At 36.6% G+C, this 25189-nt stretch overlaps 1 long non-coding RNA gene across 1 annotated transcript; it reads right to left on the bottom strand.

Annotated features, from left to right (window-relative positions):
• Window positions 1-476: 476 nt before the first annotated feature.
• On the bottom strand, window positions 477-1098 carry LOC122054108. Its single transcript, XR_006132565.1, has 2 exons — window positions 804-1098; window positions 477-671 (listed from the first exon to the last, which is right to left on the bottom strand). It is a non-coding gene; the product is annotated as an uncharacterized LOC122054108 (long non-coding RNA).
• Between the last annotated feature and the right edge of the window lie 24091 nt (window positions 1099-25189).

Below are 25189 nucleotides of genomic sequence, written 5' to 3' on the forward strand. Positions count from 1 at the left end.
TTTATTTTCCTTTGTAGGCATTTTATGCCCCCACGCAAGAAAAAAATTGCAAATATAAAAGGATTAAGCATTATAATAGAGATAGAGGAACATAAAGGAAACTGAACATTAATCGACATGGAGAGAAAATAAGTTTGATGAGCTATTGATAATATTTATGAGAAATTCAAGTTTTCTATCCATAGATAATATTGAAAACAAAATTTTTATTTTGAAAAATGTCTACTCCTAGAGAGTCCCAAAAGCAATCCCACCATTCTAATATACAAGAACAACTTCAACTCAGTTTTCCTTGTTTTGACATTATGAACTTAGAATACAGAGAAAAAGGTTTTTTTTTTTTCGATATTCACATTAAGAAATCATCATAAAGAAGATCCATCTACAATCCTCACTCTTTTAGTTTGGTATAATCGCTTAAAAAAACACGCTAAAAGAAAGAAATTCCACTTACAAACTTTAGGGAAAACATCAGAAACGGATAAAAGCCTCAAAATACTACTTTGATACATAAAAAATCAGACGCACCAGTTAACCTGTAGCAAAACTAGATTTGGGGAAAACAACAACAATATACAAAGTGCTTGCATGTTGGATGTCGGCTTCAAGAACCTTCAGCGAGCCCTTAAACAATCTCCGCATAGTACCTCCAGACAGCATCTCCTCCCTCCCTAATCATCAAAAGGAAATCAAAACCTTGAGGTGGAAACCATCCTTCCCCAGTCCCAAGCCACACCCGCCTCTTCCTTATACTAACTACTATTCTTCTATCCGAAAACCCTAGTAGAAGATTGAAGACCCACCTCCATCTGATACTCCTCCCTCGCTCTCTTTTGATCATGACCAGCCTCACCACCAACATGAGGTGATGTCCGAGGTTGTGTCCAGCCTCGCCGACATGGCTAGCGGCCATCTCACCTCATCGCGTCACAGATCAGACCGGTGACGGGAGGGGAAATGAGAGGGGAGAGGGAGTAGGTTATGCCTTGACAGAGCTTCACGAGCTGGAGGCGGTTGGAGTGGATCAGCCAATCATCGTCGTCGCCAAAGAGGGAGGGGGAGCGTCGTGGGAGTTAGGGTGTCGGGAAATTTGGGGAAAAAATTAAATGACTTTTGTTAATTAACCTCACTTTTAATAGCCTTTTTTTACTATACGGTTTCGGGATAGAACAAAGAAGCGTTCATAGACCCTGAGTTTTAAAAAGTACTGTTCAAATCGGTGTATCTTATCGAAAAAATGATATTTATAGGCACTGGTTAAAAAAATCGATGTCTATGAGCGTAAATATGTACTCATAGACATCATTTTTTGAAAAAAAAAATCGATTTAAAATACTTAAAGACATCGAAATTGCTTTAAAATGTTGTTGTTCCACCGGTGTCTATGGGCATTTTTCTTGTAGTGTTCTATGTACTATCTCGAGCTCATCATATTTTTCTTATATTGTAATGACAAAATTAAAATAAATTTATTGTAAGAATAATTTAGAAATACAGATTTTTAATTAATCCAAACCTTTATTGCTTTTGCTCTAGTCCCGCTCCAAGACTTGTACATTTTTGTGAAAGTTTTGGTGAAAGTTTCTATGAATGAAGGTTACTTCCCCATATCTTTGGTCTAAAAACACAGGATTAGAACTAATAAATAGTCGCAGATTAAAAAGTTATTGAGAGAGTTAAAAAATTATTAGTATAGTTAAAAATTTACTATTCTACGTCTATGCTCATCGATATTAATTGAACCTCCCACATATGTCGCAGATGAGTCTCCAGAATTATAAGGTTGATTTAATATATTCTGTTGACTCCATTGTTTACTTTTGTTTGTTGCCAAAAAAATTATTGATTTTAGTCCAATTATCCTCTATGATACAAAGTGACTTTTTACCCCTTTGTTTAGCATGATTGAGAGTATGGCAAATGTGATCGCCATATTTTTTCTTAAAAATCTTCTTAACTTCCAATTCATAGATAGGCCCCAAATTATATGTCTGCTGAATAGAAAGTAAAACAATTAAGTATATATATTTAATTTAATTTTAGATATAAAATGAATCATTTATACCTTAAACTCGCTCCACCATAACTCTTTCGTTCATGATGGGGTGCTTGAATAAGATATTGAATCCCCCATCTAATGATTATTCACGATTCGATTAATTTCGTGAATAATACATATCGAATTTTTGAACCTATGGTGAATGGTGAATATTAAATACAATAATAATAAGAAAAGTTTGAAAATATAAGATAGGGGTGACTATATTTTTAAGATCCCTAAACTAACAATTATAATTGACCATGTCTTGTAACTACCACAATCCAATCCAATGGTTAATAGTCCAATCATTTAATATATTAAACATATAAAGAGTATCATTGGAGCCTAATTGAAGATTGTTCAGAGTTTTTCATAAATGAGAGAATGAATAATGATCATGCACTAAAGGTAGATCCGCTACCTTAGCGGCCCCCTTAGTGTTGGCTCCACGGATATGGAGGGAGGTTCATACAGGTACACAGGCCATAGGCGCATGGCAGGATAAACCCCAGCTCGTCAGTTCCTGAATAAAGGTCTAGTTGATAAAAAAAAGGTACACATCAAACCACTCTTAGAGCTTTTCATTATTGAGAATAAAGATGTCTAATTAAAAATAAAGTAGCACATAAAACTATTTTCATAGCTTATCATAAAACGAGAGAATGAATAAAGATGAAATAAAATAATCTCATGAACTAGTTGAAAATAAAGTAACTCAATTATAACATTAGAGCATGGAATAGAATGAAATACCTAATTGATGCATATCAGAACTCAATTATTAAAATAAAATAAACTTGATAAAAGTTGACAATTGAAGTGACCAAACCAAGTTTTAATCCTACTTTACAATAATACTTATAAAATATAGGGTAAAAAATTAAAATAATATTTTTATACTTATGAATCTCTGCAGGGGATTATAAATTCTCGAACATCTTGGACCTCGGCAAATGAGTATATGTAGGAACTGGATCTGCCAATTGGTACGGTGAAGGTATTGGCAAAGGTGAATGTGATGGTCCTGCCCCTACTGGCAAAGGCGAATGTGATGGTCCTACCTGTACTGGCGAAGGTGAATGTGATGATCCTGCAACCTTATCAGGGAGGGGCATAGGTATACTGCGCGGTGTTGCATGGCCATGCAAACTCTGTCTACATCCACCCCATCTAAAGATTTTCTGAAAATTCAAAAATTAGATAAAGTTAAAAATATAATGATGCATAATAAATAACATGAAAAAAAACTTACCATATTTGTTAAGAGAGTGTGTGTAAGAATCTTGTGACGATAGATATCACCTCAAATGACCTATAATATATAGCAAGAAATACATAGCATTAACAGATAATATATATAAGTTTATGAATGAGATATTAGATATGTAGACAATTGAGCTACGATTTTTCTAAAATTATAAATTAAAACAAAATTTACTTAAAACAAAAAAAAACAGTACGTAGCTTTAAAATAAAAGATCATAATTTTTTTATATTAAAATAAAAAAACTTACCCATCATCAACAATCAAAATCCTCATTGTCATTGTCATCCTCATCCACGTCGTCCTCCTCCTCCTCCTCCTCCTCATCATCATTATCATCAATTTCATTTGCATCTATGTTTATCACTACTCCTCTAGGATCTCGTAATATTAGAATAATATATTCCTCAGGCTGAAATATATTTGTAACTTTCTCTTGCTGATATGCAATGTCTTCCCAATGTGGTTCAATTTTTTTTCATGCTTTCGTTTTACAAACAACCCACCAATCAATTTTGTCACATTTCAAACTAGTATATAAAGCGTAGAATATTTGAATTGCTTGTTGTGCCAACACGAATGGTTCATATTTCTTATACAATATCTTATGATTTATTTCAACCAAATTACACCGTGGATGCACCTTCATCCCTCTGACAGGGTTAAACCAGCGATAAATAAATAATATAACTCATATTTTTGGCCCTAGATATTCTACTGCTATAATTTCATCCAGCAAACTATAAAAATCATTACTTGCACCTCCATCATTGGATGACTAAACACAAATCCTACTATTCATTGTACTCTTCACCATTCCATACTCTTGAGTATGAAAATTATAACCATTTATAAAATAAGCTGGCCAAGTGTGTACCAATTCTTTTGGACCCCATAAAAGAAAGAATAACATTTCTTTTTCAAGGTGACCTCGATTATCATGAACCTAAAGTCAAATACGATAATTGTTAAAAGTCTACATATGTATTAACCAAATTTAAATTGTTTACTTACATATGATTTGAACCATAGTACAAATTCTTCTCGACATAAGTGATCAAACTCAAGTGTCGACAATTCAGAATATAAGTTTTCAAAAATCCTACCATAAAAAAGTAAATTATAACACTAAAAGTTATGACATAAGAAATATAATTAAAAAAAAAAGATATACTTACTCATAATATGACGATAGTTCTGAAGAATTCAATAAAATATATGTATGGACTACCCGTCATTCTTGACCAATTAAGTATTTCTGCTTACATGGTCCACTTGGTCGACCAAAATAGTTAAAAATTGAGAATGAGTTCAAATTAGGATCAATAGGACCCTCATCATTTCTTCCTAGTCTTCTCCTTTTGCTCTGAACATGAGGCTCAAAATAATATGATGCAAAAGTTGTTTCTTCCTCCACAATATATGCATTAACAATAGAGGCTTCAACTTATGCCTTATTTTTCACCTTTTTTCAAATGAAATATGAATCTGATGGTAATAAAATAAATTTATTAGATATTAATATATAATAAATAGTGTGAAATTTTTATGGATTTAGCTTTTTGAAGTATAAAAGAAAAAACTTTTACCTTTCAAATGGATATATCCATCGAAAATGGACAGGTCCTCCGACTTTGGCCTCGTATGATAAGTGAATCAAAAGATGTTTCATAGAATCAAAAAATGAGGGTGGAAATATCCTTTCCAAATTACACAAAATGATTAGAATGTCTCTTTCTAACTTTTCATGTGTGAATGTCTCAAAATTATGGAGCAAATATTATGTAGAAAATTGTTTAACTCTATAATGGCACCTCATACAAAATTTGGTAAGAGTTCCTTAAAAGCAATAGGAATGAATCTTTACATGATTATATGGAAATTATGACTTTTAAAACCAATTAATTTGCATTCTTTTATATCGACACATCTTCCAAGATTAGAGACATACCCATCTGAAAATTTCAATAATTTCAACCATTCACAAACAACATGTCTTTGATCCTTATTCAATGTATAAATTGCCTTTGGCTTTGGTCTTCTATTATTTTCATCGACATCAAGAGTGGGTCTTTTACAAACGAGTCACATATCTTTTCTTGCATTTAGGTTATCTTTAATTTTTCCGTTGATATTCATCACTATATTTATCAGATTATCGAAAATAATCATCTCAATATGCATTACATCGAGATTATGATGAATCAAATGACTAAACTAATATGATAAATCCCAAAATATACTCTATTTAATCCATTTATGTGTACTTCCATATTCATATGTTGTACCATGTGGGTCTTCAATAACAGATGAAAAGTTAACCACTCACCATCAAATATGTTCACCAGTTAATCTCATGGCAGAGAGGTTTTTTCAATTATATCTTAGTGAATTCATCTTTATTTCTTTTGAAAATATAATTTGGTGGTAAAAAATATCTATGACAATCAAAATAACTTATCTTCTTCCCATGCTTCAATTTGATTGACTTTGATCTTTCCATGCATATTGGGCATCCTAAGATTCCAGTGGTACTCCAACCCGATAGCATACCATAAGCCAAAAAATTATTTATGGTCCAAAGAAGAGTAGCCTTCATTACAAATATCTAATTAGTTTGAACATCATATGTAGGAAAACCTTCATCCCATAATTGTTTCATTTCTGCAATCAGTGGTTGCATATAAACATCTATTAACTTTTTCTAATTTTATGGGCTAGGTACAACCAAAGTTAAAAATATATATGGTGTTTTCATACGCACCCCTGGTGGAAGATTATACGGAGTTACAATAACTGGCTAAAATGAATAATTTCTTCCTAATTTGCCAAACAGAGCAAAACCATCATCACACAAACCTAATCTGATGTTTCGAATCTCCTTTACAAAATCTGGATATGTTCTATCAAAAATTTTTCCTGCCTCTGCATCTGATGGACGACACATTAGCCCCTCTTCTGTTTTATGATTTGCATGTCAAGTTATGCGTTCAGCAGTTACTTTTGACGCATAAAGCCTTTGTAACCTAGGACTTAAAGGCAAATAAAACATCTTACTGTATGATTTATGTTGCTATTGATTCCTTCTGATGGTCTTGTATCTAGCTTAATTACAAAATTTACAAATATCTGCATCTGCTCCCCAATATAGCATACAACCATCTCTGTAAACATCAATTCTTTCCACCGAAAGACCTAATTCTTTCACCAATTTTTTCACACTGTAAAAATCAAGAGACAATATGTGATCACATGGCAATGCCTCTTCACATGATGTAGATTTGCCAGGAATTTAGAAATTCATCACAGATTTGCCAAATATTTTTATATATAAAAATAAAGTTTTTGAAACCGATTGAGGTACATAGAGACTTAGGAATGACATGAAATCAGTTTCTATGGGTTTCTATAAATCCCCTAATTTTATAAATTTCCTCAAACACTAATTTTACCCAACCATTGATTTTTTTTGATGCGAAGGCACTTGAAAAATGTTAATCATCTTCAAAAATCATTGATATCAATATATTGTGTAAAAATAATATTTTAGGGCATCTATATGATTAGGTGATTTATAGGAATCCATAGGAACTGGTTTCATCTCATTTTGAGCTCTCTAGGTACCTCAAACATCTTCAGATATTTCAAAAAAAGTGTAACCTATTAAATTCATAACTTCTTATAGAAATTTTACTAAGTATTAAGTGCACATAATTGATTTAGCAATGGAAGAAAAAATATATTTGGTCAAATTATTTTTTAAGGGCATTTATATATTCAAGGGATTTATAGGTGTTGGTCAATCATGCCCTAAGGAAGAAATTTCGATGATTGATAATTATTTAAGTTTAGGCTAATGCATTAGATCTAATATGAGTTCAAGTTTCCAGGAACAAGAAGGTTGAGGATTGGATTCCTGGCAAGAGAAGCTCTTGAAGGTCGGAAGACCGGATGTAAGACAAGAGAAGTCCAAGGAGGTCAGAGGACCAAATCTTAGGCACAGGAGAATCCCTTGCAGGTCGGAAAACCTGATGTAAGGAAAAAGAAGACCACGAAGTTCGAGAACCAAATTCTTGGCATGACAATTGATAATTAGCACAAGCAAAGTGTGCTAATCGATTTAGAAAAATACTTAATCGATTGAGAAGGTGTTAAGCGATTAAGCCAATCGCTTAACAAACCTTCTATTTGAAACAAAAGGTTTCCTAATTGATTGGTGTAATCGCAGATCTTGCGACGAATCCTAAATTCGTCGCAAATTCAGCGATGAAAAATTATTTGTCATATATTCTGCGATGAATAATAGATTCGTCGCAAAATTTGCAATGAATTTAGAATTCATCGCAAAATTCAAAATTTTTTATATATAAATTTAGATTTTCTGAAGCCGTTTGAGGTACCTAGAGAACTCGGAATGAGATAAAACCAGTTCATATGAGTTTCTATATATCTCCTGATCATATAAATGCCATCAAATATTAATTTTACTCAATATATTGAGATCGGTAATTTTTTGAAGGTGATTAATATTTTTCGGATACCTTTGCGTCAAAAAAATTATAGGTTGGGTAAAATTAGTGTTTAAGGAGATTTATAAGAACTCATAAGAACTAATTTCATATCATTCCGAGCTCTCTAAGTATCTCAATCAGTTTCGAAAAATTTATTTTTATATATAAAAATATTTAGCAAATCTGTGACGAATTTAGAAGCCGATTGGGTATAATTCTTTTATTTAAAAAATAAACTTTCTGAAACCATTTGAGGTACCTACAGAGCTCAGAATGAGATGAAACCAATTCTTATGGGTTCCTATAAATTTTCTAATTATATAGATACCCTCAGATATTATTTTTATGCAATATATTGAGATCAGTGATTTTTTAAGGTGATTAACATTTTTCAAACACTTTCACATCAAAAAAATCACCGGTTGGGTAAAATTAGTGTTGGAGCATATTTATAAAATAAGGGGATTTAGAGAAATATATAGAAACTGATCTCATATCATTCTGAGCTCTCTAGATACCTCAACCGATTCAGGAAATTTATTTTTATATATAAAAATATTTGTCAAATCTGCGACGAATTTCTAAATTCGTCACAGAATTTGTATTTTTTAATTTTAAAAAATAAATTTTTCAAAACCGTTTGAGGTACCTAGAGTACTCAGACTGATATGAAACCAGTTCCTATAGGTTTTTATAAATCTCTTAATCATAAAGATGCCCTCAAATATTATTTTTACATAATATATTGAGATTGGTAATTTTTTTTAAGGTGATTAATATTTTTTAGACACCTTCACGTCAAAAAAATCATATAAAATCAGGAGATCTATAGGAACATATAAGAACTAATTTTATTTCATTCCGAGCTCTCTAGGTAACACAACCGGCTTTGAAATTTTATTTTTATATATAAAAATATTTAGCAAATCTACGACAAATTTAGAAATTTGTAGTAGAATCTGCGATGAAATTAGATGAATTTCTAAATTCATCGCAGAATATTATTATTATTTTTTTGAAAAAATAAATTTTCTAAAATCGATTGAGATACCTAGAATACTCAGAATGACATGAAATAAGTTCCTATATGTTCTTATAAAATCCCCTGAATATATAAATGCCTTTAAAAAATAATTTGACCAAATATATTTTTTCTTTCATTGCTAAATCTACATGCACTTAAGACTTAGTAAAATTTCTATAAGATGTTATCAATTGAATAGGTTGCACTTATTTTGAAATATCCAAAGACGTTTGAGATAGCTAGAGAGCTCAGATTAAGATGAAATCAGTTCCTATGAATTTTTATAAATCCTCTGATCATATAAATACCATCAAATATTATTTTCACATAATATAATGAGATCATTAATTTTTTGAAGGTGATTAATATTTTGGGACACCATCGCATAAAAAAAAATCACAGGTTGGGTAAAATTAGTGTTTAAGGAGAATTATAAAATAAGGGGATTTATAGAAACACATAAGAACTAATTTTATATCATTCTGAGTTCTCTAGGTACCTCAACCGACTTTGAAAAGTTTATTTTTAAATATAAAAATATTTGGTAAATCTGCGACGAATTTAGAAATTTGTCGTTGATTTAAGATGAATTTAGAAATTTATCTCAAATTCTGTGATGAATTTCTAAATTCGTCACAGAATTTGCATTTTTTATTTTAAAAAATAAAATTTTCAAAGTCGTTTGAGTTACCTAGAGAGCTCAGAATGAAATGAAATTAGTTCCTATGGGTTCCTATAAATCTTTGGATTATATAGATGATCTCAAATATTATTTTTATGCAATATATTGAGATCAGTGATTTTTTGAAGATGATTAATATTTTTTGGACACCTTCGTGTCAAAAAAATTACTAGTTGGGTAAAATTAGTGTTTGAGGATATTTATAAAATAAGGGATTTATAGGAACCATAGAACTAGTTTCATATCATTTCGAGCTCTCTTACCTCAACCAGCTTCGGATTGTTTATTTTTATATATAAAAATATTTGACAAATATGCGACAAATTTAGAAATTCGTAGTCGATTTGCGATGAATTTAGAAATTCATCACAGATTCTACGATGAATTTCTAAATTCGTCGCAGAACTTGTATTTTTTTATTTAAGAAAATAAACTTTTTGAAGTCGTTTAAGGTACCTAGAGAACTCAGAATGAGATGAAATCAGTTCTTATAGGTTCCTATAAATCCCCTTATCATATAGATGCTCTCAAATATTATTTTTACATAATATATTGAGATCGGTGATTTTTTGAAGGTAATTAACACTTTTCAGACACCTTCATGTCAAAAAATCATTGGTCGGGTAAAATTAGTATTTGAGGAGATTTATAAAATCAGGAGATTTATAGGAACATATAGGAACTAGTTTCATGTCATTTCGAGCTCTCTAGTACCTCAACCGACTTCAGAAAATTTATTTTTATATATAAAAATATTTGGCAAATCTGCGATGAATTCAGAAATTTGTAGCAGAATTAGCAACAAATTTAGAAATTCATCACAAATCTTCTAGAAATTTCCAAATTTATTGTAGAATATTATTATTATTTTTTAAAAAATAAACTTTTCGAAACTGGTTGAAGTACCTAGAGAGCTTGGAATGACATGATACAAGTTCTTATGGGTGTTGGTGCTGGAAACATTAGACGATCAAACCTATATTTTGATAATGACAAAGAGTTCAAAGTTAAGGTTACTTGTTGTTTAATAAGTCTGAATGAGCTTGCAGAAAAGCCCTAAGTGTTCTTAGGCAAAAGTCCTAGCTATAGTTAGGCAGGTGGAAAAACCTAGGTAACCCTAGGTCCTAGGAAGTGGTAACCTTAAGTAGAAAGTCTTGGTGGACCGAGCACTTTAGTTGAACCCTAGAATGGGGGACTCTAGGTGAAAATCCTGGTGGTCGCAAACCAGGTAGAAGACTGGGCGGGTCGAGGATCGGACGTCTAGCGGAAAAGTCCTGAAGACTTGGACGCTGAGTAAAAGTACAGTTGGTCTGGAGGACCGGTCTGGCAACAGGTAAACTCTCCTGAGAGGAATAGGTGAGAACGCGTTCCCCGAAGAGGGAACAGTAAGCATCAGTTCGACTTAGAGTTTCAGCAAAACCAAGAAGATTGAGGACCGGATTCCTGGCAAAAGAATCCCTTGTAGGTCGGAAATCGGATGTAAGGCAAGAGAAGTCTAAGGAGGTCAGGGGACCAGATCTTTGGCACAGGAGAAGCCCTTGCAGGTCGAAAGACCAGATGTAAAGCAAAAGAAGTTTAGGGAGTTCAAGAACCAGATTCTTTGTGAGGACATTGATAATCAACACAAGCAAAGTGTGCTAATCGATTAAGAAAAATATTTAATCAAATAAGAAGGTGTTAAGCGATTAAACCAATCGCTTAACAAACCTTCTGTTTAAATAGAAGGTTTCTTAATTGATTGGTGCAATCAATTAGGACACCGTAAGCGATTGGATTAATCACTTATGGTGTCTTTTGCCTCGAACAGAATACTTTATGTTCAAAGCTTAAGCAATTAGCTCAGTCGCTTACAAGATATTTTTCTCAAAATAGAATAATACCTAATCGACTGAGTTAGTCGATTACCCTAATCTTAATTACCTATAGTCGATTACAAGACATTTCACATCAGGTATTCTTATAGTCATATAAAGCTTATATTACCTAAACTAATCACTGCATGTGAAAGACAAAGTTATATAGTTAAATTGATTTATCAACTAGTTTTGCCAAATAGACAAAAGAAAAAGAAAAATCATGGTAGTCATGATTGTGATCCAGACCATCAGGTCTTATAAGCTTAAGAACCAGATTGGCCTAAACAATAAAAGTTCGTAGGGAAGACCTAAATTGTGCTAGGATCTTAGATCGGTTGATGAGACCGTCAAAATTAAGAAGTGGTCAACCTTCAAAGTCACCAACAAAAGCATGGGCACATTTGAACGGATCATATGGACGATCGAAATTCGAACTGCCGATCAGACTTTAAATGGTCAACCGAGCCTCAGAGTCTGATATCAGATCCCCTTACACATAGGCAGAGTGCAACGAGTAGTGAGAACTCAGCCGACCGAGCTTTCCAATCGAATAGACTTCAAGTCTCAACCTACGACATACGGACAAGGCTTAAGGCTAAGTAATAATTAACTCGACAAACTGTTCCAACCGATCGGACATACTATGTCTTTAAGGCAAGCGAAGAGGCCGAGTGAAAACTGAGTCACTGGCTACGTTCTGCAAGGTCAAGCTGGCGGTCCTCCTGATAGGGGTCGGTCGACCCATTGTGGGCCCCATGGCCTGACGGCTTCATTTTCTTTTTTGGAATTTTGTGCCATGAAGGACAAAAGATAATCGGTAGACAAATCATCACATAGATTTGCTGGCTTATTTTAGGAAAGACGCCATAGTCATTTTATGGCATGCCCTTTCTTAGAAGTACTTTGGAATGCGTACATAGACACAACAATGATATTATAAAAATTGATCTCCATTTACAAGCAAAGGTATACAATGCTCTATAATTTTACACGCTTGTTACCGTTTCTTTCACTATTTCTCTCCCAAAATCTATCACTAACTTGAGCGTTAGAGAGTCAACACCGAGACTCCTTCTCTGGCCCGACGACTAACGCTCTTTGTGACACGCAAGACAACAAGAAGTCTTTATTTGATCAATAGCAAAATCATATTTCTAACTAACTAACTTCACCCCTTTCAAATAGAATCATCTACAATTCAATCCTATGCTTCCTCATCATTCCTGCATAGGATCTAGACACAAATAAGAGCAAATTTACATATAAACATTTTTAAATGTGATGTTCATAAAAGTACAGAATTAATTTTATGCCATGTCGTTTGAAAAAAAAAAGTTCAAATTATATGAGATTCATAACTCCTAACTAAAAAAATATTTTTTAAAAGTTTGTCATTCTTATTAAAGTTACTGAATGATTCATGTGAAAAATTGTAATTATGTATCATGATATTTAAATGATAACTATAAATTATTATTATTATTATTATTAATCAATAGACCTCTCCCTCTTTCTAAATAGGATCACGATCCTAAATTGATTTTATTGGCTGGTCAAAATTTATTTATATGAATTTTGTTGGTTGGTCAAAAATGCATTGTTGTATGTTAAATATTTTGTGGTATATGCATTGATTAAGTTTATATGAAAGAATTGAATAGAGTTATGTTTGGGATGGTTGATTTAATAGTACAAGTCTGTCTATATTTATTTCTTAGGTTGATTAATTTGATATAGCTGACGCATCTAATGGGATAAGGTCGAGAAATTAGACACCAGGGAAAGAATGAGAAATTAGAACGCGTGGATTGATCAGGGGATGTGCACGGGCAATTTTCGAACATGTTGCAGTTGTTCTAGTAGGGGGGTTGCCGCCGAGTGCGAACTATTTGTTCCTCAGTGACTACGTGGATCAGGGGAAATAGAGATGATCTGTCTGCTGTGAGGATACAAGATCTCAAGTATCTAGACAACTTCTTCCTGATGCGGGGCAACCACGAGTGCACCTCTAATCCATCAATCAGATCTACGGGTTCTACGCCGAGTGCAAAGCCTTCAGGATTAAGGGTGAGATGTGACTGTTCTAAGTTCTAGTTGTGAGCTAGAGAGAGTGGACTGCATAAAGTTGTTTACTTACCATTTCCATTCAAAAGTTTATTTTTGATATTGATACGGTATGTTATGAGTGGAGCCAAAGGTGATAATGTAATAGTCAAAGTTAAGGTGAGGTGGTAGTCAAAGTCAGAATATATATAGCTGAATGAGTCATCCTCGCTCGGGCTCAGCTCCACCCTTCCTAATAGCAAGGTGCTCAATCTAAAGCAGGTCGGACTAAAATAACTCAACTCCCCGTTCTTCAAGCACAAGGTCCTGGGCATACAGTTGGGTGGTTTAAGGGTCGGTCGTACTGGAGGGACTTAACGCTTCGTTCAATGTTAAAACACATAATAAACTCTGTAGGACAAAGATCCGATCGGATGTAGGCCTAGCTCCCCATCCTTCAGAGGTATTCTCCCAGCACACAGCAAAGGCAATCTCAATATACAGTGGTTGGGCGTTGTGTCGGTCAAACTTAGAGAATAACTCAATTCTCAGTGCCAAGACAGCTCTCAACACATGGCCGGTCGGCAAAAGGGCCGGTTAGACTCAAGGGATTTAGTTTCCTATTTATATGGTCAATCTCCCACTATATAGCCGGTCGGAGTACCTTCAAGGGATAACATTATCAGAGAATCGTAACAACCTGATAGAGAATAACAGCTACTTGTTAGGAAATATTCTATTATACCTACAATGGAACCTTCCTATGAGCGTGACTATACATATTCCAATATCTGATAACAAGCATTCTCAGTCGCCATGTTTATTGTGGAAGTTACAAATGACTATTCATATACCGGTAACGAAAGATTTATCGGAAGATGACTGCACATCCTCTAGGTTGTATACTTTTCATTACCCGACACATTCTGACATTAGATATTACTTATTGCCTCATTACTATGAAGGTTATGAGAAACATCATAAAAGCGATTTTTTCTATTGGTGAGGTATGTTGTATGAATTTACTACATTTTACGTAAATGCATTTACTGTTCATCATCTCCACTTTTTGCTCGGTCATCTTACTGACTTAAGCGTCAGAGTGCCGACATCAGAGACCTTTTCCCTAGTTCTCGTTCTAATATTCCGTTTGATCTTTCTAGTATGTGCAAAAAAGGAGTGTCTGATTTCATTCTCTTTGTCAGCTTAAAGTCTTCTCTTAATCAATAATAGAGCCACTTATCTAGTGAATCATCTCTATCACTTACAGATAGGATAAGATATGATTTATGCCAGCCAGTCAATGATGGAAGCAGGAGTATATACAAAAATTTTCTACAGGTAATTCATTTGATATGTATTGCTGTGTGAGAGAGGTGGTTTTGCTAAACAAATGTTGTAATTAGTTGAATAAGATAAAAAAAAAACCATGCTTAAATAAAATATTATTTTGTTGATGTTCATTAGGAAGGAATTAGATAAAAACATATATATTGAACTCCCTTGAAACTTAAGAAGCAGCCACACAACACAAAAAGCAACATTAGAGTGACCAAGTTAAACAACTAAAATCATTTGAGTAAAAAGCAAAAGGTGCCCATTTTTTTTTAATCATCAAACGACGTGCATTTTGAGTTTTTATTAGCAGAGTACTCCACACTCAGGCACATATCTACATTAGGACATGAGGGTCATCCCCAAATTTTTTTAATAACATAATTTTATAAAGAAGTTTTTTTTAATTTTATTAGTATATATAATATTTTATCTTAATTTAAAATATATATATTATTGGTGTAATGATAAGTTTTATTTTAATTTTAACATACTTCTTAGTTTAAATTTTTATAGGACTGAATTTAAGTTTTTTTCTCCTTTATTTTTCACATTTCAACTAAATATACATTATACATTTTGAAATAATATATTTAATAATTATTTTCATCAGTATACGGTCTCTAAATTTAAAATCCTAGATCCGGCGCTGTCCACACTACTAACTCCTTTATATTTACCCTCAATATCTATGTCGCATATAATAAATATAGTGTCAGATATATTTGATATATATTATATCATCTATTATTCAAAATTGTTACATATATTATAACAAGTATAATTTCATAGCTACTAGAATCTAATATTATTATAGTAATTTAAAAATTATAACGGTTATAATTACAATTATAAATAATTGTTATTGTAGTAATTATGATATTGTAATAGGTATAATTACAACTATACAACTACAAATAACTATAACTATAGCAACTATGATTTTATGATTTTATTGTTGTTATAACTATTATAATTATAATAACTATAAAATTACTATAATAAAATTTTATTTTATTCATATAGTTGTTTGATTGTATTAGGATTTAATGTGGGTCAAAAGCTAACAGTGTTCCGAAGACTATTTACATTATTTTACAGGAGAGTTAGTAGGATGGAGCAACTTTTGATTAAAAAAAAATAAACACGAGCATCTCTTAAATATCTCTCTAATTATTTTCATGTATGCAACTTTTAAATTTAAAATCTTAAATCCGCCTCTATCCACACTACTAATCCCTTTATAATTACCCTCAATATCTATGTCACATATAATAAATATAGTGTCAGATATATTTGACATATATTATATCATCTATTATTCATAATTGTTACATATATTATAACAAGTATAGGATCTAATATTATTATAGTAATTAAAAAATTATAACGGTTATAATTACAATTATAAATAATTGTTATTTAGTAATTATGATATTATAATAGCTATAATTACAACTATACAACTACAAATAACTAAACTATAGCAACTATAGCAATTATGATTTTATGTTTTTATAGTTGTTATAATTATTATAATTATAATAACTATAAAATTATTATAATAAAATTTTATTCTATTCATATAGTTGTTTGATTGTATTAGGATTTAATGTGGGTCAAAAGCTAACAGTGTTCGAAGACTATTTACATTATTTTACAGGAGAGTTAGTAGGATGGAGCAACTTTTGATAAAAAAAATAATAATAATAAACAGGAGCATCTCTATAAAATATCTCTCTAATGATTCGAAAAAAAATGAGGCATCCGTTAAATTTTTCCTATAAAATTTTATATTTTCAAATCAATAAAACTTTGGAAACTATATTCATTTGATAGGACCTACGTAGCCATTCAGTGAGGGCTTATGATGTTGAACACGAGTTTATAATTTTGAGAAATTGATGATATTTTAGTGGCACCTAAAAAATTATCTCGTACTTATAAGTTTATGATGCGATGATGATAAGAAATTTTACTCCGCGGAAGATAGCAGTAATAATGGAGGTCAAAATTAAAGTAGTCAATGTACAGATAACATCGGGCGGTCGGGCGAGCATACCCCGACCGGGGGGAGAAGGTTCTGATCTGATCTCACCTTCGACACGGGGAGGTGTCAAACGACTGACGCTCAAACGATCGGCTCGGCATTGGCAGAGCGGAACTTCGGGCGAGCAGCTACCTCGCTCGACCAGGCAGCAGAGCTCGACATCGGCAAAGTGGAACTTCGGCTGAGCGACTACCTCGCTCGGCCAGGCAGCAGAACTCAACTTTGGCAGAGCGGAACTTCGACCAAGCGGACGAGATGCACGAACAACGGAGTTACGGCCGAGCGGATGGGATACGGGGGCAGTGAGGCTCCGCCCGAGCAACCAACCCTCTCGACCTAGCAACATACTCTCTTTGGTATCCATCGACATCCTTTTGGGAGTTAGTGTCGCTGACACCAAACATGGACAACCAGAAGATCGTACGACGGAAGCTAGCTTCCACCGTCACTTCAGAGATATGCTCGGCTCGTTAAGGTACTGTGTTATGGACACTTTACTGATAAATCTTTTCAAAAAAAAACTTTGGGAAGCGTGCTCACCTTGGGGAGAATGCACGCGTGCTACAGGAGCTCTATATAAAGGGGGGGTCCAAGCATCGACGGAGGTCGCAATAAGTGATAGACACTATTCTCACTACTGTTCATTCATGTTGCTCCGCCTTCTACTTCATCGTCGGTGACTGACTTGAGCGTTGGAGGGCCAACGCCGAGGACCCCTTCCCTGGCTCGGTATTGACGTAATCTGTGTTGTAGGTCAGAGCGGAATCTACAGGCGATCAGTGAGAGCACCACATCCCCAACTTTCCATCTCATCGACTTTTGGACAGGATCATATTTAGCGCTGTCTATGGGAACTTAACCTGCATCTTGAGTTGAGAAGATGGAGGATGCTGGACGACTCATGACAGTGATGCTCACCAAAGAGGAGCTCGACATGCTCGTGCAAGCCTGACTGGCGAAGATGTTCGAGCAGCAGCAACAGCAGGCACTAGCCGATCGGCTAGTACAATAACCGGTGACATCCGCAACAGGAGGGCGAGCGGGATTGGAAGACCGACAGGAACCCATTTTCATATGGGGTAGAATAGAGGTCCGACCGGCACATAAAAAGAGTCACTTGTACCCATCTCATTTCATCGCGCCTTGTTCCAAACCCTCTCAGAGATAACTCAAGCGAATCAGGAAAGGGAGTCATCTTCGAACGACGCTCCCGTTCGGGATGTGCGGAAAGGAAATGCGCCTAGAAGTCACGTTTCGCCCGAGTGGATTAATCTACAGTTCTCCCAAGCGATCTTGTGTGACCCTCTACCTCAGCACTATACTCCACTAGCAATCGGGGAACACAACGGAATGACCGATTTAGATGATCATTTGGATAAGTTTGATAATACAACCACGCTGCATTAGTACACAGATGGGGAGAAGTGTCGAGTCTTTCTCACTACTCTCTCCGGCTCGACACAACGTGTTGGTGCAATATTCCCTAGGTCAAGGTTGACCTGATTGACTGAGCTTGAATTGGTTCAAGCTCGAGTCTTGATGTCACGCCCCCAAAAGAGTCTCTGCCAGACAAAAATCCGACAGCATCTCCCCTGTACCGGTGACAATCTGAAGCATCACTACAAGCAAAATACATCAGCCACATGCGGCTGGAATATTTTTATACACAACCACGCAGTTATAATAACAGCCCACACGGCTGGAATGAAACAATCACAACCACGCAGTTATATATAAAACAACCCACACGGCTGTACCAAAACACAGCGGAAAAACGAAGGAAAGCCCACACAACACAAATAAATACAATGCATGCCGGCACGGCTTAAACACAAATACAACACCAAAACCATAGGATAGCCACATGGCTATACACAAATACAATGCCAAAAATAAGAAAAGAATATATACAAAAGAAAATAAGCACGGTCTTCGGATGTGACGTAGGACCCGGCAGACAGGATACTTCGAGCGACACCAACCATCTACAGGCTACCTGAAAACATAAATGTATACATGCGGTGGTGAGTATAGATAACTCAGCGGGTAATAGAAAAGATAGTGCATGGTCCATAAACAACATGGAGATCACAAGTATACAGTCTCAGTAGAGAAATAAGAACATGATCATACTATCATACTCAATGCACCTAAACATATCTGACATAATAACCTGACATACATACTGTACAAATCACAACCGACATAATGATAGATACATACCCAATCTGGAATCAACACCTGGTACAATGGTCAGTAAACTCACTGGATCTGCAACAGACATACCCGTGACACCTGTGCGATATATAATCGATATACATATGAATATAATGGTCCTACAATGACAACCATATGCAACAATCATATCGCAAACAAATGCAACATACCACAAACACATGCAACTAGTATCTAGTAGGCATGTATGCAAATATAAGCCCCAGATGCACCGTGCATCATATGCAAAAGTGCATGCATGCTCCATGGTCACCCCCGCCACCTCTCCGAACACCACGACCCCTGTATGGCCGAGAGGCTTGGGTCTGTGACGACTGTACTACCCTCCAGCCCACTATATAGTGGTCGAGGCGGACAGTCCGCTAATAGCTATCTAGCTAAATAGCATCAGGGTCCCTGACTGCCCACAACGCCGGATCTCACTAAACCTCGTGACCGGGTGGCACGACAGGACGAGCGGCAACTGCTCCAGCTACCACTACCCATGAGTGGCCGAGTGTGCGGCGCTAAACCAAACCAACTGACGACTCTCTCACCACAAGGGAGACAATGGTCATCAGATGCAATGAATGATGAACATGATATATATATATAAAATCATCATCCATGCAATAACTCCAAATCTCATAAATACCTCCAACATGAGTATAATCGTCATGATACCTCCACATATCCCACCAAACATATGTACACACTACACATGTATAATCAACCAAAAATCTCCAATAATCCCACCAGACACATGTACACAAAAGATAAGTACAATCAACATGTATCCTCCAATAACAATACAACAGACATATGTATATACTCCAAACATACAATCAACACAACTCCTCCAAAAGTACATGACAAATACGTATGTACACACCACATGTAAATGCACGGTCAACAAGATGACTCCTATAACACATCCCCACCTATGTACAGTCAACATCATATACCCAATCGGCATGGTACTACCAACAACCTGACAATCCCTACAAGGCATACTCTACACGTGTACTCACAACAGAGTGGATATCAAGAGTAGAGACTGTATATGAATTACGTAGATCATCACAAGGGTCAAGCATAAGTATCATGCAGGAAAAACAGCAACCGATCATGATATAAGATAAAGCAGCCTAAACCATCACATAATAGCCATGCACCAAGTATAAGAAAATCTACATAGAGGTCAAGGAAGAAATACCCGCCTTAATCTGTCGATCGTGTCCAAAATAAACCTCTTGTCGTAATAATCGTCCCACATCAAGGTCCTGCATCAATCAATATATATACATATTATTTAGCCAAATCCATATGAATTAAAATAGCTAAATAAAATCCCACTCAATCAGGATAACTCCACTCAAATCCGATATCTGATTAATCCTCCAAACAATCCTTAATCACACTCCTTCTAGATCCCAACATAATCCACACTCTATTAATCCATCCAATGATCCTAAGAATGATCACATAACAATCTACATCAACCAATCACCACAACCACAACTAATTAACTAATTCATCATCGAAATGCAACCTAATCTCCAAAATATATAAATGAATCAAATCCACATAGTTCATCCACCTCAATTCATCCAATCTACATCACACTACTCATAAATCTAAGCAAGCACAAACCCTACCATCCTTTAGAAACCAAATTTAACAACATACTAATGAGAATCACAAAGGTACCTCTCTGGAAAATACTCACCGTGAGGTTTAGCATCAGTGCAGTATCTCACAGCCCACAAGAACCTCCTGCCGACAGCTACCCAAAGAAGTCCCAAACCAATTCCTTCCAAAATTAAATCCAACACTTAGCTGTAGAGCAATTGATTTACTGAACTCTTCACAAACAGAACCTTTCTCGTCTCAACCAACCTCCACCTCTTCATCCGAGACTCTAACAGTGTAGAAGGTTGTGATCGGCTCAAGAGAAATCCACCCCTATTTTGATCCGATGCATCCTCCATACCATATCAGGAAGAGCACTACAAAAAGAAACAATTCACACAATATCCTTGAATTCCAAAGCATTACCCGACACTGCCCTTACCTCGATCGATCAATTCCAATGGTGTCGCGTGATCCACTCCCACTGGTGATGACTCGATTTGCACTCCAATGCACAGATCGAAGAGGAGAAGCGAAAGGGGCTCGATCAATCCGCGACGACGCAAATCAAATCCCTCACCGTGCCCTAGAGTCGACCTCCCATCGACCACGCACAAGAAATGGCCGAAGGGCCAACTGCTCAGCCGAAGATGATCTGGACAAAGCTGGTATCGTCAAGGTCCGGCGGCTCTTCCTCAAGGACTCGACGAGGACAATCGTGGCAGAAAGAGCCCTCCGTCGGCGATCTAGAGCAGAGACACGAGAGAGAGAAGGGGGAATCGCAAGAGGAGCCAATGGAGTCGTTGCCCTAGCCTCACACAAAGGAAGGTGGCCGGTGATCGCGAGCTCAGCGTCGGTGAGGCGAGGATTCGCCGGAAAAGAGGTTTCGGCAGAGAAGTTGTCGGGGAAGAGGTCGCGAGGGAATAGGGGTTCGGGAGAGAAAATTGGGAATTTAGAGATTAGGTTTTAAATTAAATACTTAGGTTATATTTAATTAAGCCCTAAGTTAGTTTCTCCATCAACTCCCAACTTTAATGGGGTATCCAAACAGGCCTCCACTGTATCCCGAATCCATCCTCTCAAAACGGGTCATACGGACTCCGTTTAAATCCTGAAAAATTTCTAAAAATTCTAGAAAAATCCAATAAGATTTTTCGTCCAATAATATTTATTATTTAATTTTTGCGATATCTTACACTTGATGTTTGAGTTTCAATGTTTGACAATACATGGAGACAAGACATGGAGATTGCAGGTGCAATTATTCATATGGTGAAATCGTAAAGGATAGCCAAGTAGGTCAAGATTGACTGGATACTTGACTGAGAAGTCTGAGTGAGTGAAGCTAGGCAGAAGAGAAATCCTGGTGAGTGAAGCCAGGTAGAAGTCCTGGTGAGTGAAGCCAGGTGAAAGACCTAGTGAGTGAAGCTAGGCAGAAGAGAAGTCCTAGTGAGTGAAGCTAGATAGTTGGAAGACCTAGTGAGTGAAGCTAGGCAATTGAAAATCCTGGTAAGTGAAGCCAGGTGAAAGACCTAGTGAGTGAAGCTAGGCAGTTGGAAATCCTGGTGAGTGAAGCTAGGTGAAAGTCCTAGTGAGTGAAGCTAGGCAGAAGGAAAATCCTGGTGAGTGAATCCAGGTGAAAGTCCTAGTGAGTGAAGTTAGGCAGAAGAGAAATCATGGTGAGTGAAGTCAGGTGAAAGTCCTAGTAAGTGAAGCTAGGCAGAAGAAAAATCCTGGTGAGTGAAGCCAGGTGAAAGTCCTAGTGAGTGAAGCCAGGCAGCTGAAAAACCCTAGTGAGTGAAGCTAAGTGAAAGTCCTAGTGAGTGAAGCCAGGCAGCTGGAAAACCCTAGTGAGTGAAGCTAGGTGAAAGTCCTAGTGAGTGAAGCCAGATGAAAGACCTAGTGAGTGAAGCTAGGCAGAAGAAAGACCTAGTGAGTGAAGCTAGGCAGAAGGAAGTCCTGGTGAGTGAAGCCAGGTAATTGGGAAAGTCCTGGTGAGTGAAGTCAGGCACGAGGAAACCCAGATGGATCAAGGATGATCGGACATCTGGTGTTGGGAAGTCCAAGTAGGTCAAAGGTATTAACCGGATACTTGGCACGAGGAGGAAAGTCCAAGTGGGTCAAAGGGATTGACCGGACACTTGGTGAGCGAGTCCTAGCAAGTCAAGGGTGACCGGATGCTAGGCATGATGAACCAACTGGTCATGGTTGACCAGATGTTGGTTTAGGGGACTTTGGACTTGTTTGGGGCAAAAACAAGAAGCTGGATCGATCAACCGATCGATTGGCACATGCCTAATCGATCGGCCGATCGATTGGGTGAGTCCCTGCAACAAGTCTTCTCCCAATCGATCAGTGGATCGATTGGGGAGAAGTGTCGCGCGAACAGAAGAGCTCTGGATCGATCGGTCGATCGATCCAGAGCCCCCAATCGATCGGACGATCGATTGGGAGGTGTGATTTCGCACGATAAGCCTTGGATCGATCAACCAATCGATCCAGGCAATTTTCGAGAGCACAGAGGCGCTCTGGATCGATCAACCGATCGATCCAAAGCCTCCCCGATCGATTGGGAGCAATCCAATCGATCGGGATCCGACCGTTGGCGTCGTATTTAGCTACTGGCGAGCTGTTCTCTTGGCAGAGAACTCACGGCCTTCTTCTCCAGCGAGCACAGCGCTTCCATAGCATCTCCACAAAGCTCTCACCGCCAGTTCTTGAAGGATCTTGGAGGCACGTCCAAGTCAAGAGGCGAAGAAGAAAGCTAGGGTTAGGGTTTTTCTTGTGCGAAATTGTAAGCTTCTGCTTGTATTTTGTTCCCTTTCCCTTTCTTCTTGTAGTGTGAACTTGTAGGGCTTCTCCGCCTTTGGTAGTTACCATAAAGGAGTGTTTTTCATAGTGGAGGGTGCGTTAGTGTGTGCATTCTTGGATTAGTCACATTTTCTTGAGGTGGATACCAAGTAAATCCTTAGTGTTAGCGTTGTGGTTGTTTTCTTTGTATTTTCTGCTGCATATCCTTGGAGAAACAAGCAACGAAGAGCACGACGAGCGCACCGAGCTATTCACCCCCCCTCTAACTACATAATCAGTCCCAACAAGTGGTATCAGAGCAAGGTTGCTCTTCACCGGAATCATCGCCGGAAAGGGAAAGGAGCTAGAGGGTGAAGAAGTTGGAGCAAAATTCTTCAAGTCAAAGATTTTATCAAGCTCAACTTCAATGGAATTCCAAGACGAACTTGGATTCGATACAAGGGTGCCTCCATCATTTATCTCAACAAGCCGCGATCTTTGGAAATCAAGGATCGAGAATTTCTTGATGATGGAGATAGAACAATGGTTTGCTCTAATGGAAGGATTTGAAGCTCCCATAAATTCCAAGGGCAAAGTACTCAAAAGGAGCAAGTGGAGCCAAGAACAAATCCAAAGATGTGAGGCCAATGACAAAGTGACCAATCTTTTGGTCAATTTATTGCCAAACAACATCTTGGAGCAAATTGGAGATTTTGAAGATGTCAAAGAGCTATGGAGCATATTGGCAAAGATTCATGAGATCCCCTCCACTGTACCAATCCAAGAAAAATCCAAAGAGGGTGACTCAATGGAGCAAGATCAAAAGGAAGAGGATTCTGAAGGTGAGAGGTGCTCATCTTCCGAAGAAGAAGTCCAAGATGCTTCATCTTCAAAAGAATGTAATGAAGAGGGCAAGGAGAGGGCATACTCCTTGTTCCATATACAAGACGAAGATGAAGAAGCCTCCACCTCTAGGATTGAGGGGGAGTGTAGATCATTGACACCGGAGCAAGAAGAAGATTCCACATCCGGGTCAAGAGAGGAAGAGGATGAAGAAGCATCCATCTCCACAAGTCAAGCAAAATCAAATGGAGGATCAAGTGTCATCCCTACACATTGAGGTAAAAATAGTTCAATTAAAGATAAAAATCATATTATATGTTTTGAGTGTAGGGAACATGGGTATTACAAGAGCAAATACCCCAAATTGGACAAGAAGAAGAGTCAAGTGGCACTAAAGGGCAAGGTGAAGCCCAAGGAAACCGTCCCCACAACAAAGAAGAGCAAGGAGCACATTGTGTGCTTCTCTTGCAATCAAAAGGGACATTATAAGAGCCAATGTCCCAAGGGGAAGAAAGCGGTCAAGGCTCATGGAGGAAGCACAACTCAAGGGGGAGCCTCCAAGGTAAAAAGAAAGGTATCATTTATTGAGCCTACTCCCTTGAATAATGGTAAAAAGCATGCTAGTTCTAATTTATATCATTTTAATACTATTTACCATAAACATAGGAAGCATGATAGCATTAAGGGAAATCATATGGCTCTTCATGCTAAGACTACCACACCTAGTGTTAGGATCGATGATCGCGGCTAGAGAGGGGGGTGTGAATAGCCGACCCCAAATCTTCCGTTTCTTTCTACAAATCAAGGTTAGCGCAGCGGAAATAAAAATAATAGAAATGAGAGCGGAGAAATCAAACCTCAACACGCGTCGATGTAACGAGGTTCGGAGATATACTCCTACTCC

Source organism: Zingiber officinale, chromosome 3A (genome assembly GCF_018446385.1).
Source record: "Zingiber officinale cultivar Zhangliang chromosome 3A, Zo_v1.1, whole genome shotgun sequence".
NCBI classification, from domain to species: Eukaryota; Viridiplantae; Streptophyta; class Magnoliopsida; order Zingiberales; family Zingiberaceae; genus Zingiber; species Zingiber officinale.